The sequence below is a fragment of the Zophobas morio genome, unplaced genomic scaffold (assembly GCF_036711695.1).
Source record: "Zophobas morio isolate AGI-343-1 ecotype UQ-CSIRO unplaced genomic scaffold, CSIRO_AGI_Zmor_V1 ptg000012l, whole genome shotgun sequence".
Lineage (NCBI taxonomy): Eukaryota > Metazoa > Arthropoda > Insecta > Coleoptera > Tenebrionidae > Zophobas > Zophobas morio.
In genome coordinates, this window is record NW_026972117.1 from 28527043 (window position 1) to 28540686 (window position 13644).

The 13644-nt window shown below is 30.3% G+C and overlaps 1 long non-coding RNA gene across 2 annotated transcripts; it reads right to left on the minus strand.

Annotated features, from left to right (window-relative positions):
- Positions 1 to 490: 490 nt before the first annotated feature.
- Positions 491 to 13282, minus strand: LOC135128149 (uncharacterized). 2 transcript variants are annotated; one of them, XR_010280348.1, is made up of 3 exons: positions 13140 to 13282; positions 1296 to 1506; positions 491 to 968 (listed from the first exon to the last, which is right to left on the minus strand). It is a non-coding gene; the product is annotated as an uncharacterized LOC135128149 (long non-coding RNA). The 2 variants fall into 2 exon arrangements; XR_010280349.1 differs by lacking the exon at positions 13140 to 13282 and adding an exon at positions 12982 to 13128.
- Positions 13283 to 13644: the final 362 nt, after the last annotated feature.

Genomic DNA, 13644 nt, shown 5'->3' on the forward strand with positions numbered 1-13644 from the left:
TATTCTTGAATCGTGATTTATAATAATCAATAAAATAACGAAACAATTTAATCACGTCGTTGATAAATAGATTTATTTTGATTAACAATTTACCATGCCTACAATGCCTTTAAAACGTTTGCAAGATTTCAAAGCTTTCAGTTTTGCAATTCTTGATTTATTCAATACAATAAATTGACTGATTTATTAATTTTTTTGAGTCACCCTGTGTAAACAAATCCAAAAAATCTGAATGGAATAATAAATCGCAAGTACAAATTCATCATATTTTGTACATTTTAGATAAGATTTATTCGGCAAAATTTTGAGATAACTTAATCAATTTTTTGGGTATGATAAACAGATACATTTTACTTAAAAATTTACCATGCTTCTAATAACTTCAAAACGTCTGCAAGATTTCAAAGTACATATTCAGTTTTGCAATGCTTGATTTAAAGAATAAAATAAATTGACTTATCAGTCATTAATTTTTTTAAGACACCCTGTCTAAGCAAACCTAAAAAATATTAAAAAATTTACCATGCTTATGATAGTTTTAAAACAACTCCAAGATTTCAAAGCATTGGATTTTGTAGTTCCTGATTAAATCAATAAAATAAAATCACGCGTTTATTAATTTTTTTTGAGTCACCCTGTTTGAGCAAATCCAAAAAATATGAATGGAATGATAAGCCACAAGTACGGGATTTATTCGACTTTTTTTTTATCATACCCAACATAACTTTAAAATATCTGTAAGATTTCAAAGCATTCGATTTTGCAGATTCAAAATTAAGTTGCAAATGTTATTTTATAATTTTGATTTTTTTCCCAAAAATCTGGACGTTTCGGGTAAAAACTCAACACGGAGTCATAAAGTACATGTTATTTCATACAATTTAAATCCACGACGCCATCACATTTTGGTGGGGATGATTAGACAAATTTTGGACGGACTCTATTATAATGCTTCCTTCAGTTGCGTTCTGGAAGTAAAAAATTATGATTATAAAATTGAGGATAATTCCACAGGTAAAGTGAATGAATATTTGATAAAAGACTCTCATGTCTTATCTCGAATACTGAAAAAGTTATTGTTAACTCTGTCGCTATCTGAAATAAAATATCACAGTATCAGCTGTTAAAAAAAAAATATGTGAAAAAAGCATGTGGAAACATTGTAAATGAAAAGTGCTTCTACATGGAACAAAAATTTAAAGTTCTAAAATCATTGTCATTCTCAAGCCATTAAATTTAAAATTTTTAGAAAATGCCAAAGTCTACAAAATATTTGAGTCAAAAGTAATACATACTACTAACGATTTTTTTATGATTCCAGTAATTACTATTTGTATTCTTCAGGTAATTCTTGTCTCTGGATTCGTCCGCCTTTTTTTACCGAGCACCACCAAAATAAAGATTTGGAAGGGAAGCAAAGAACGAAGGACTGAAGGTGTTGAAGGTTGTCCGAAACTGAATCAATCTTAGTCCTGAGGATGTTAACCAGAGTCGATTTTCCTTCACCTATTGGGAGGAAAACGCACAAAAATGAATAGGCAACTTTGAGAGAAACAAAAAATGTTGAGAATATCGTGCAAAATACCCAAGAATTATATAAATATACTAACAAACAAAATAATTGGTCGATAAACATCTACACGTAATGATTGCATTCTCTATTTAATTACTTTAAGTAATTCACTTTTCATCTTAGTTCATAAAGTGTCCTCGTATAAATAGTGCAGTTTATATTTGGAAATGTGTGAACAATATTAAAATGAACAACATTAAAATACATCTTAGGTTTTTTTGTCTATCAACTTCCATTACTACAAATTAGGTATAATTTTATTCAGCCATGAATTCAAATTTCAAATTCTTCCAAGGTTTTTGATTAAAATTCTTTTCTGAATTTTATCGCACAAGGTATCCGACTTTGCTTAACACACATCTTCCATTTTTTAGTTAATTGTCCATTCATGGGTAAAACCCACACCCACAGCTAACTGTTCTCACCGGTCACCGGTTATATCATATCTTGAAATTCAAATAATTATTTATCGACTTTTAAGAAGAGCGGTTTCGTAAAAACCAGCAGTCATCTAGTGATTTTCAGGAAATGTTAGTCGTTGATCAGCACACAGCCCAATCAAACTACTGTGTCTACGTATTTATTTATTTGACTGTTTTACAACACGAAATTTTACATAACTCAGTGCTAAAGGTCAGTTTATTGTTTTGGTTATAAACAAATCGGAGAGAAGTGGGTGTACTGAATGAGTGTTGTATAGGTTTCAACATACAACAAGGCATTTAAAAAATAAATGTAAAGTAATTTATCGTTGAGTTTTTACGTCATGGCAATGTAAAAACCGAACAGTTGTTAAATTAAAGCCACTGCAGTCCCAGCGCATAGGAATCATTGCTATTTCCTACGTGGAAAGGAGGTCGCTTGCGTAACTTTGGGAACTAAAATACACGGCCAAGCGGGCTAGAAAACTGTATTTCGTACAACGCAACTGGAATATAGAAAACAGCATCGAGTGCAATGACCGACCGATTTTTAGATTATTTTTATTTAATTAATCCCTTCAGCACATGAGTTATTATTTTTAGAATCATCATGTGCTGCTTTAATTACTAGGTAAATGTAACGAGTCCGGTATAAAACATCCAAATTTTGACATTAATCAATTGCGTACGTTGGAGAAAGTATGTGTTCGCTCTACTAATTATTTTCTTGTTCTATAGCTATTATAGTACATTACGATATGAGGTTAGTCAATGGATTACAACACAAAAGAATAGAAAACACGTTTGGAGAAAATTAAACGACGTAACGAAGTCGTTTTTCATTTTCCGAGATTCCTTTTTACATAAGTCACTTACCAACTGATGCTTTTACAAAATGAAAAATATGTCAGTCGGAGTCGTTTTTGTAATCATTATTGAGGTTACTGTTTAATTTTGATAGAACTCATTTAGGTGTATAATGTGAAAGTACTTTCCACTATACAGCTGTTCTGTTTTAAATTGTACCTTGAACTTATATTTTTAAAACGCCCTCACTGAAAGGTAATAGGTAATATACAAAACACAACAGCATTTATGGTTAATAAACTTTGATTAGAAGCACTGTTAATTTTAAATTTTCGCGTACCGTCAAAACAGCCCTGATATATTACAAACAAAACACTTGTAAACAGAACAGGTATAAATTAATGTGAGCGCCTGAAACAAATTTTGTGGTAAAATAACTCACACCATATTTTTCTAATTGTTAACAAAAAAAACTGATGAAAAGTTATTTGACCAGAACTTCCCTCGCCCCTCAAATGCATACAATAAATCCAGATTTTCCGAAAAATTGTAAGATTTTATTTTTTTATGATAATTCGTGTAAGTTAGAATAAATGTATGTACATAATGTTAAAGTAACGGTAAATAATCGTGCTACGTGTTTGTTTCAAGTGAGTTTTTCCTCTACAACATGATGGGAGGACACGTATATCAATTTGGGTAGATGCAATTATCTATAATACCTTCGGGACAATGGAGTGAGTCGTTCTTGGTTTAATAAATACAATAAATTACTTATTCATTATTTTTTTTTAATCACGTGTATAAGTATTCGTAATTCTAAAAACTATGAATGCATTGATAAACCACAAGCAGAGAGTCATAATATTTTGCATATTTCATATTGAGCAAAGTTTTGAGATGACGTCATCAATTTTTTGGGAGGGGATAAACGAATACATTTTGATTAACGATTTACCATGATTGCGATAACTTTAAAACGTTTGCAAAAATTCAGAGCATTCGGTTTTCAGTTACAAAGTTAAATTGTAAAATGTTATTATACAATTTTGATTTTTTTTCCAAAAATCTGGATGTCTAGATGAAAAGCCAACACGGATTCACACACCACAAAAAAACAGTCGGGTCGGTATTTTCGTAGATTATCTGTTTAATAAAAATCGATATAGACAGACGGACAGACAGATGATAGACGGAAACGGGAGACCATATTTTTCGTACTCTGGGGGTCATAAAACGTCGAGAACATATTAAAATGACAAGTCGCCCGATGGACTCGATTACTATATGTCCTTAGTCTACGCTCAAAAAAAACTGTTTCGAATATGCAAAAAATATGGTTGCTACTAAAATCTAAATAATATTATATCACGTTAAAAACGTTTCCGAAATGTGCTTCATCTACCATAAAAACTTCTTAACAAGACATATTTTTGTAAACTTTTTTTCTTCAAACACAAATGTATTTATGGATTGTATTAAATTTGAAAAATTTATTTCTGTTGACACTTCAACATTAAAATCTTAAGGTTTAATATTAAATGAAATCAAAAGTCTCAGCAGGAAAACAGAGGAATTGAAAAATCGAAAAATCTAAAATTTAAAAAACCAAGAAATTCAAAGATCGAAAAATTTAAAATGGATAAATTGAAACATGAAAAAACGAAAAATTGAAAAATCGAAAAATCTACGGCCGGTCTATAGCAAGCGATTTAAGTACATATTTAATCCTCGCTTAAATTAACAGAGGATTAAAATGTAGAATATGAGCCCGTGATTGATTAAAACATGCACGTTGCGTAGCAACGGATCTCAATTAAAAGTTAATTGCGAATTAACTTTAAGTGTAAAATAAGTTCCGAAGCGAAAAATTGAAAAACTAACAATTTTAAAAACTGAAGAATCAAAAACTTGAAAAATAAAAAAATTGAACAGCAAAAACTGAAAAATAGAAAAATGAGAAAATCGAAAAATCGAGAAATGGAGAAGTCGAGAAATGCAGAAATCGGAAAGTCAAAATAACTAAAAATCTGTGAGTCAAAAAATCGAGAAATCGAAAAGTTGGAAAACCGAAAAATTGATTAATGGCGAATTCGAAAATGTAGAAACCCCAAAAATTGAAAAATTGAAAAATTATAAAACTGAAATATCGAAAAAATCAGAAATCGAAAAATAAAGAAATCGACATATCGAAAATTTGAAACATCGACAAATTGAAGAAACAAAAATGAAAAATCCCAAGATATATATAACTTTAAAACGTTTGCAAAATTTTTTCCTAAGTTAAACTGCAAAATTTTGAATTTTTTCTGAAAAATCTGGATATCTAGGGTAAAAACTCAACGCGGATTCATAAATTACACTAAATAAAATTTAAGAAACATTTATTATGCAAAATTGTAAAGTGAGATCTTTTTCGGGAAGGAGGGACATGAACGAAATAATTTTAATTAACGATTTAGCATGCTTAAAACTTTAAAACATTTGCAAGATTTCAGACCACTGGGTTTTGCAATTTCAAAGTTAAATTACAAAATGTTATACAGTTTTTATTTTTTTTTTCCAAAAATCTGAACGTCCAGGGTAAAAATTCAACGCGAATTCATAAACCACAAGTGCAGGAGCATTTTATTTTAAAAAATTTAAATAGATATTGTTGGCGGGGATGATTTGTCAAATCTTGGTTAGCGTTTTACCATTTACACGAAATTCCTAATACACATATGAAATTTGAGATCAATTGATCCAGTGTTTCAGAGATTATCTGTATAATAAAAAGCCGCACACACAGCAGACCGGAAAGGAGACACACATTTTTTCGTACTCTAGGGATCATGAAACGTCGAGAAAACCTGAAAGCAGCTAGTCCGATGAACTCTATTACAGTACTTCTTTAGCTTAAGTTTAGTAAGTAAAAATCAAATATCGCAGATGCATTCCCGATAAAATTGTTATTAATTACTCTAATTTTGATATTTCACTCGCTTAAATTTTCTGTATTTTCTGTACAAAATTTTCTAGCATGTTAATAAAATAGGTTTTCTCAAGCATCACGTATTTATTTGATCTTGACATCAAGCTGATGTTCATGAATTTTACGTTTATATCTTTCATTTTATTTGACATTTCAGTACCAATCTATCAAAGACATGAAGATTAAAAGTGAAGGATGACTCGATATTTTTGTGTTTTTTTTTAGTATCTCTCTGTGTACTAGGCCGATATTCTTAAAAATACATATATGTAATAGCGTGTCTGTTCTAATTATTATTATTAATTGCCCTAGTAAAAAAAATAAAAAGTTACCAAAACCAAATTTCTCAACTTTTCACTTCATTTAACACTATTATGTATAAGTTTAATGTTAATATTTGGATAAACGTCCATTTGTATATTCAGATATAGTGAGATACCTCATTTCAACTGAAGGTGACTTCCAGACAATTTTCAATGCTCGTTAGTCATTAATCATTATAAACGTTATCTCATGGTTTTATTTGATTTTTTGTTGGCTAGTCGCATACATCTAAACCTATTATTATATGCAAAACGACGAACAAAATTATAAATACATTTTATGTTGTTTAATGACAAATTTCAACATCCAGGTATAATGGATTTGGAATTGCATCCACATATCTTTGCTTTGCACGTTGCGTTATTTAGGATGTCATTCTAACCAAATAAAAGCCTCGCTTTGAGGATTACTCCAAATATACTAAATTGGATTAAACATACTATAGTGAAGACGTAATCTCAATATTTGAAAACCACACGATTGCAAAGCTTTCTATAACATTTTGCTTTGAGATGATTTAATAATTGCTTTTTTATTTTTGTCGAGGGAATATAAACGTTTTTCGAATTTAACAAACTGCTAATAACCGAATCTCTCATTCATGAATTCTGATTTTTACTTGCTGAGGGTAAGTTAAGGAAGTATAGTAATCGAGTCCATCGGACGAATGGCCACTTTTTTGTTTTCTCGATGTTTCATGACTCCGAGAGTACGAAAAAAGTACTTTCCCGTTTCCATCTGTCTGTCGTCTGTATCTATTTTTATTAGACACGTAATCTCCGAAACTAGAGAACCGATTGTTGTCCCATCAGCAACATGATTCCATTTTTAACAATAAATATTTTTTATATTTTATAAAGTCATATTCTCCTACACGTGTAGTTTACGAATCCGCATTTAGTTTTAATCACATTACTTTACAAGGACAGTTTTTATTACAATAATAGCTCCTCACCCAAAATAATTTTCGGACTGTTTCGCTGTATTAATTAGTCCACTCCTCTGGTTTAAGGATACAAAATCAATCAAATTTCATTTTCTTTTATGCGGCCGCTGATGCTTGTACGTGATTATAGTCGAATTTTTTCGTAGTATAAACATAAATACTCGAACCATATAATTACTAAGAGTTCATTTTCTCGTTGGTTATTTGGTTTAAATATATTTTCTATCGATCGCACTTGTCTAAATCATGGTACCTTGCAATTTGTGTTGTATTCCCTTTTTCATTTTTCATAATTTTTGGAAGAGGCGAGATTTGTTTCAGGGGCAAGGCAGAAAACGTAAATAATAAAAGTAACTAAATAGATTCTATTACAATTCTTATCTCACTTACGCTCCGAAAGTAAACAGACAGCTTTATTGTATAAGTTAAACGGAACACTCTATATGTTTTAAATATTTTTAAATTATAGCTTTATTAGAATACGTTGAAGAATTTTTTCTACACTCAACAGAGAAAGTTTAATTTTCCACCCCTTGACTGTTGGTACATCCCGTATGAATATGTATATTTTACATGAGTATTTTGGCAGAAATGGTGAAAAAATTTAAATTCTGTGTTGTGTCATTAATCGTCGAAAAATAGAATATTTTCGAAAGACGTATTTAAATCGAGTTTTGTAATTTGTTTTTGGCGACTTGTACCTACGTAAAATTCCTAATTTCTTATTCGTCTACATAGTGCGAAAATTATATTCTGCTAATAATAATGTTGCAGTATTTTAATTATGATTCATTCACTGTGCGATGCATCGATTAATAAAAACTCTGCAAAAAATGTCTGATAAGGTAATTTTTTGTTCATTTTTCGTGTTATGCGAAGGAGTTCTGTCGCAGTCGGTTTTAATTTTATTCAGAGTGTGTGCGGTGTGCGTATTAGTTGTTTAAGTGGTTTATTTTTGTTAAAAACAATTTAATTTAGGGTTTAAAGTGAAAGGTGAGTGTTGTGATGTGCCCATGACGAAGTAGTGTGCAAGGATCGGCGCGAAAGGAAAGGAAACCAGGATTTAAAGGGTAAGTGTTGCTATTAGGCTTCACGTATCAGTCTATTATTCAATGTATTGTGCATTTAGTTCTTTTGTTCCAAACTGTAGTTGTATTGTATAAACCGGGTGCTTAACGACTTAATAAATATGTTTGTTTCAACGAGAACTCAAACGTTAATATCTCGTCAGATATTTATTCTTTCAAACTGGGCTTTTCTGCTGAAATAAGTTGGAATATCTAATGCGTTTTTAACAATGTTAGTTAAGTATATTTAAAAATTGAATCCAATTTTGATTTTTACCTCTTTATGTTTTACGCATCACTGCAATTAATAATATTGTTCACTGCAACAATCGTTATTGTTTTTTTTTTCAGAATTGTTTTGAAAATATTTTTGTATTTGGGACATACTTAACTACAACTAAAAGGAGTTCACTAAATCAGTAAAACGTTTCAGAGAATCATTTTAATTGAAAACAGTCATCTTCAATGTTTAAAGTTTATTGGGGAGTGTTTATTGAAGCTTCAGTTAAATTAACTTTAGAATGTTCTTAATTTCCAAACGTAGTGTACGAGGTTATTTTTATTAAACTTTCATTTCTTATTTACTCAGGACATTCTCCAGTTTATCGAGTGAAAATATCGATTTTCTGTTTGTATCTGTTTGTTAGCGAATTTTTAGGCAAATATTCTCCGAAACTCTTTTTTCGGTGTATTTTGAGTCTGTTATAGATTTTTTTCTGTTTAGCTTCACCAAGAATCGCGAGAGGTAAATATAAAATTCCGCTTAGAATTTATATTGTGGTTTCAAAACTTTTTCTGATTAGTACTTTTTAAATCTCATCTATTTATTAAACCTGTGTAACGTGTTATTTAAAATTAGTATGTATAAAGTTGATGTTAACTTCAAAGGTATTTTTCTTTGTGTACACAAAAATTTCATGTGTTTTTGTTGCAGTGGGTTCGTAAATGAAGATGAGGGGATTCGCTAAATTGTAGCAGAAGAAGAAACCTAAAGGTTAGAATTGTGCATTAATTTTAAATTGGGCGTTGTTTTTTTAACATTTTTTTTATTTTTTATGAAGACTATTTTGTTTTATCAAACATTTTTTTGTCGTCTTTTGTTACGTATTTGTAAGTGTTTGCTTTTTTTTTATGCACTCTTTTCTTTATGTGCGTATGTTCAGACTACTTTTTCCTTTCGATTTTTTGCGCAGGAAAAGAAATACTTCTGCCGCTACCTTGCATAGTGGTTTTCCTACAAGTGGCAAAATTCTAAATTTAAAAAAATAAAATTATTTTCGTACACACGTGCTTTTTACTTTCCATTGCCATGGTAACTTAAAAGTAGCCTGGAAGTGTCAACGTTGTGATGTGTTGAGAGCCCTGTCAACTTCGTTGTCTATGAATAACTCACAATTAATCTTTTAATTTTAAAAATTTATTGGTTGCAACAAATATTGTACACAACAAGTTCGTGAAGACTGCTTATCGCATTCACGCAAATGAGGCACTATGTTGTCCCTTGATGATTTTATAGCAATTTAGTAAGGACAAAATTTGTAGAGAATTCAAAAAGGTTTTCAAAAATTCAAAAAATTCACTGTTGGCACTGCAATTATGTCATTTTAACTTTATAAAATTTTATTAGGATAAAAGTAATATCTGATATACGTTATGGAGATTTGTCAATATAGCACAGTATTCACACAACAAAAATACAAAAGTAATATCAGATGAGATGCACAAGTAGATCTCCGTTGACTATACCAGGTATAGAAAAATATTCTTCCTTGGGCCAATTGTTGGCAGGTTATCTGAATTGATCTCTGAATTACAGCAGGTTTCAACTCTTCCAAGTCTCTGTGGGTTCTACCTGACTGCAGAAGGTCATGCAAATAACCCCATCATTTGGGGCCAAATCTGGTGACCTTGCAGGCCAATGAATTGTACCACCACGACCTATCCAATGATTTGGGAATACACTACCTAAATATTCGCAGACTTCCTGTTTGGAACGCGCAGGACACCCATCATGTTGGCACCAAATTTCATTTTCACCTCACTGTTAGTCCCCTTATTTCTTTCAGTACATTTGAATAAACGCACCGGGCAACTGACTTAACGACGTCATTTCAAGAAATGTTATGTAACTTTGTGAAAAAAATCGTTCTCTGAGATTTTATATTTTTCGTGTTTTGGTCATATGCTATAGATTACTAAGAATAACTTATAAAGAATGTTTGCAAAAAATTATTTTATGAAATTATTTATTTTATCCAGTTCATTTCATTTAATTTTCTTGAAATTTTTGGCTTTCAGTTATGTTGTTGGTTTTACAATATACACATTATTGTAAAGACTGTACTTTTTGTTACTGTAGAAGAGAATCAAACTTAAGATAACTAGATTTCATGCAAAAAATTAAAATAAAATAAAACAATGTAAATTTATTATAAAAATTAATCACTTATTTATTAATTCATAAACACTGGAGAATGATATTTATTTCAAAATGTATATCTACGATAACTTAATTTTAAATTGTAATACATATTTTCAAAATACGTAATCTTGTACTAGTCTTAAGTATCTATAAATTTTATCTTCACCGTATTCTTTATGGTTATGTTTCAGGCTACACCACATCATTAAATATGCGAGATGTTTCACCTCAATTAATCACTCGAATGTAAACTAATGCCTATAAAATAAATAAATTAGGCATTACAGAACCTGCAAAATAAAATCTGTTTAAAATCATCATAAAACTCAGTGTATAACACTTTTAGTTTTAAAAAAGTGAAAATAACTGTGTTTTAGTTCACTAGGATAACGTGGCTTGTACTTCAGTTCAATTATTAAAGATTGTTTAGAGAAGAAGTTTCAAAAATCAAAACCATGACCAATATTATTATTATTACTATTAGAAATATCCTTTATTTGAAAAATAGCCCATATTATATTCCAATCAAAATAGTAATACCGAAAGACAAATAAAAAACACAATCAGACACAGCCATGGATTTTTGAAGATTTGTCTTTGATAGAATTTTCGTCTTAAAATATAACGATCAAAGAAAAACTTTCAAAAATCTATGGTTGTCTTTGATCGAGTTTTTTATTGCTTTTTATTCTCTTGGAAAAAATAAATTCCGTTATCTCGAAATTTTGCCGAATAAATTATATCCAAAGTATTTAAAGTATTATGAATCTGTCCTAGTGGTTTATGACTGTATTCATACTTTCTAGAGTTACTTATACAGGGTGAATCAAAAAATTTATGAATGAGGCAAATATTTTATTAATCAAATCAAGAACGACTCGCCCCGTTTTGAAAATTTGAGCATACTCTTATTAGTGGTATTACACTGCACCTATTCAAATTGCTATCTGTGTTCCTGATAAAGTGTTGATGCCGTCATCAAAAAATATTGTTATGGAAAATCTCACTTAAAATATACACATAGCATGCTCTTTTATGTACATATATTTTAACAATCCAAACATATTTTAATCATAACTTCTACAGGTTATAAAAAATAACTAAATTAAAAAAATAATTTTGTAATTTTTCGAAGAATCTGTATTTATTTTGTTGGCCTGTATTTCAAGGACGAAAAATTTCTGTCTGAGTAAGTTTCGATGCTAAAATATCTTAAAAATGGAAAAAAACATTAGAGAGAAACGACATTAAGTACACGATTTTTTAAATATACAGTTGTTTCTTACTATTTAAGAAAAAATGAATAGGTATATGTGTGACAAACTGGTCCAAATGTTCAACATTAGATTCCTTTTTTCTTGGAACGTATTCTATTTAATTGTTCGGAATTTTACTCAGTCTTGTATCCCCTTTTAAATTTGTAAAGACTATTATGTAGGACTGTTTAAACATACAGCGTAGTTTAAACAGGTTTAGTATTGTTTGAGTTGGGAACAGAATTAACCAGTTCTGACAGAATATTGACAAACCTGCTTCAAATGTTTGGAGCTGTCACTTTCAAGGGTTTTAGAACGTTTGGTTATAACATTTTAATAACAATCAATAACAAATTTTGACGTAAATTAAATGTCAGTTTTGATTAGCAGGAAGTGAGGTGAAGCACCAATTTCAAGCAAAATTTATTGATAGCAACTGAAACAATCTTGTTGATCACAGTGTATATTATGTGTGAACAACTGCATCGCATAGAAAGGTGAGAGTTCAAATTTTGTAGGCACATGGAAATCAGAATTTGCATAAACTTATTAACTCAGCCAAAATTACTTGTTTTCCCACCCTCGATTGATTGTAATTGTTTAAAATTTAAAACAATTAAAAATTGATACAAATTAAATGAAAAAAGTTTAAAGAGATTTAAAACAAATCGTTGCAATGCAAAATCCACGTACCTAAATAAAAACAATGAAATATATGGGAACAATTAGATTACAAGCTGAATTTCCTTACTCGTTAATAATGTAGAAGAATTAAGGTGAATTAAGTTCATCTTATTGTTCAAATCCTAAATCTCACAGTGGTGTGCACTAGCCGAAATGTAATACTTCTATTGGGGTCAACAGTTAACCTGATGGTACTACTTTCCTATGGAAATTTTCCAACTAGAAATGTACAAAATAATTTAGATTGTGGTATAACATTCTAGTGATAATTAAAAATTTAAATAAATGTTTATGCAACACGCGTACTTTTCGTGAACATGGAGGTTATGCAAATAAAGACCATGTGTTCTTGGTTAATAGTTAAGTACACATTGTTAAAACTTACGCAATTATTTTGCAGCGTAGTAAAAGGTTTCTTTCGAGATAAAAGCATTGCATTAGATCCAAGCATGTACTTTGTTCGGAACCACCGTACAGAATTTTACGATCAATCGGTAAATACTTACTAGTAGGTAGTGAAGATAGTGATAATGCATTGCTTGTTGTCTTAGTCATTGCCATAAATGAGACATTGAAAATTACTTGTCGAATTATAAACAACCAAGTGCTAACAGTTAACGCACATTTCCTCAACAAAGGTCACGAAACTGCTTAATTTACTTACTTGCGTCTTCTTTAACTATGTACTTATGTCATTTGTAATTTTCACTCTTCCGTGTAGGCGTTAGCACCAATAGTAATAATTAACGACCGAATAAATTTCTAGGCCATAATTTATGCAACGAAAGTACAAGTAAGACTAACTTGACACCTGTATTAATGTTCAAGTAATAAACGTTGCTTACACATTGTGGCATGACTTTTATGTTTACTACAAATCTTGCCAAATACGGACCGGAGAGATATTTTTCGTTTTACTTTTATAGAGTTGGTATTCGGATTGCAGCATCTTTCACTTGGAAAATATCGTAAATGGATCGATCACGAGAAGTGACACCTTATCACGGTAAATGCAAAAATTCATTTCATGGTACACTGAGCTAATACCTTCCAATGATTTTAGAAAACCAAACAGATCTTTCGTATACGCATTTCACGTATTGCTTACATAAATTTGTTGCGTAACTACAGAATTCGGAGCTGAGAAACACACATATCGTGTAGCGATG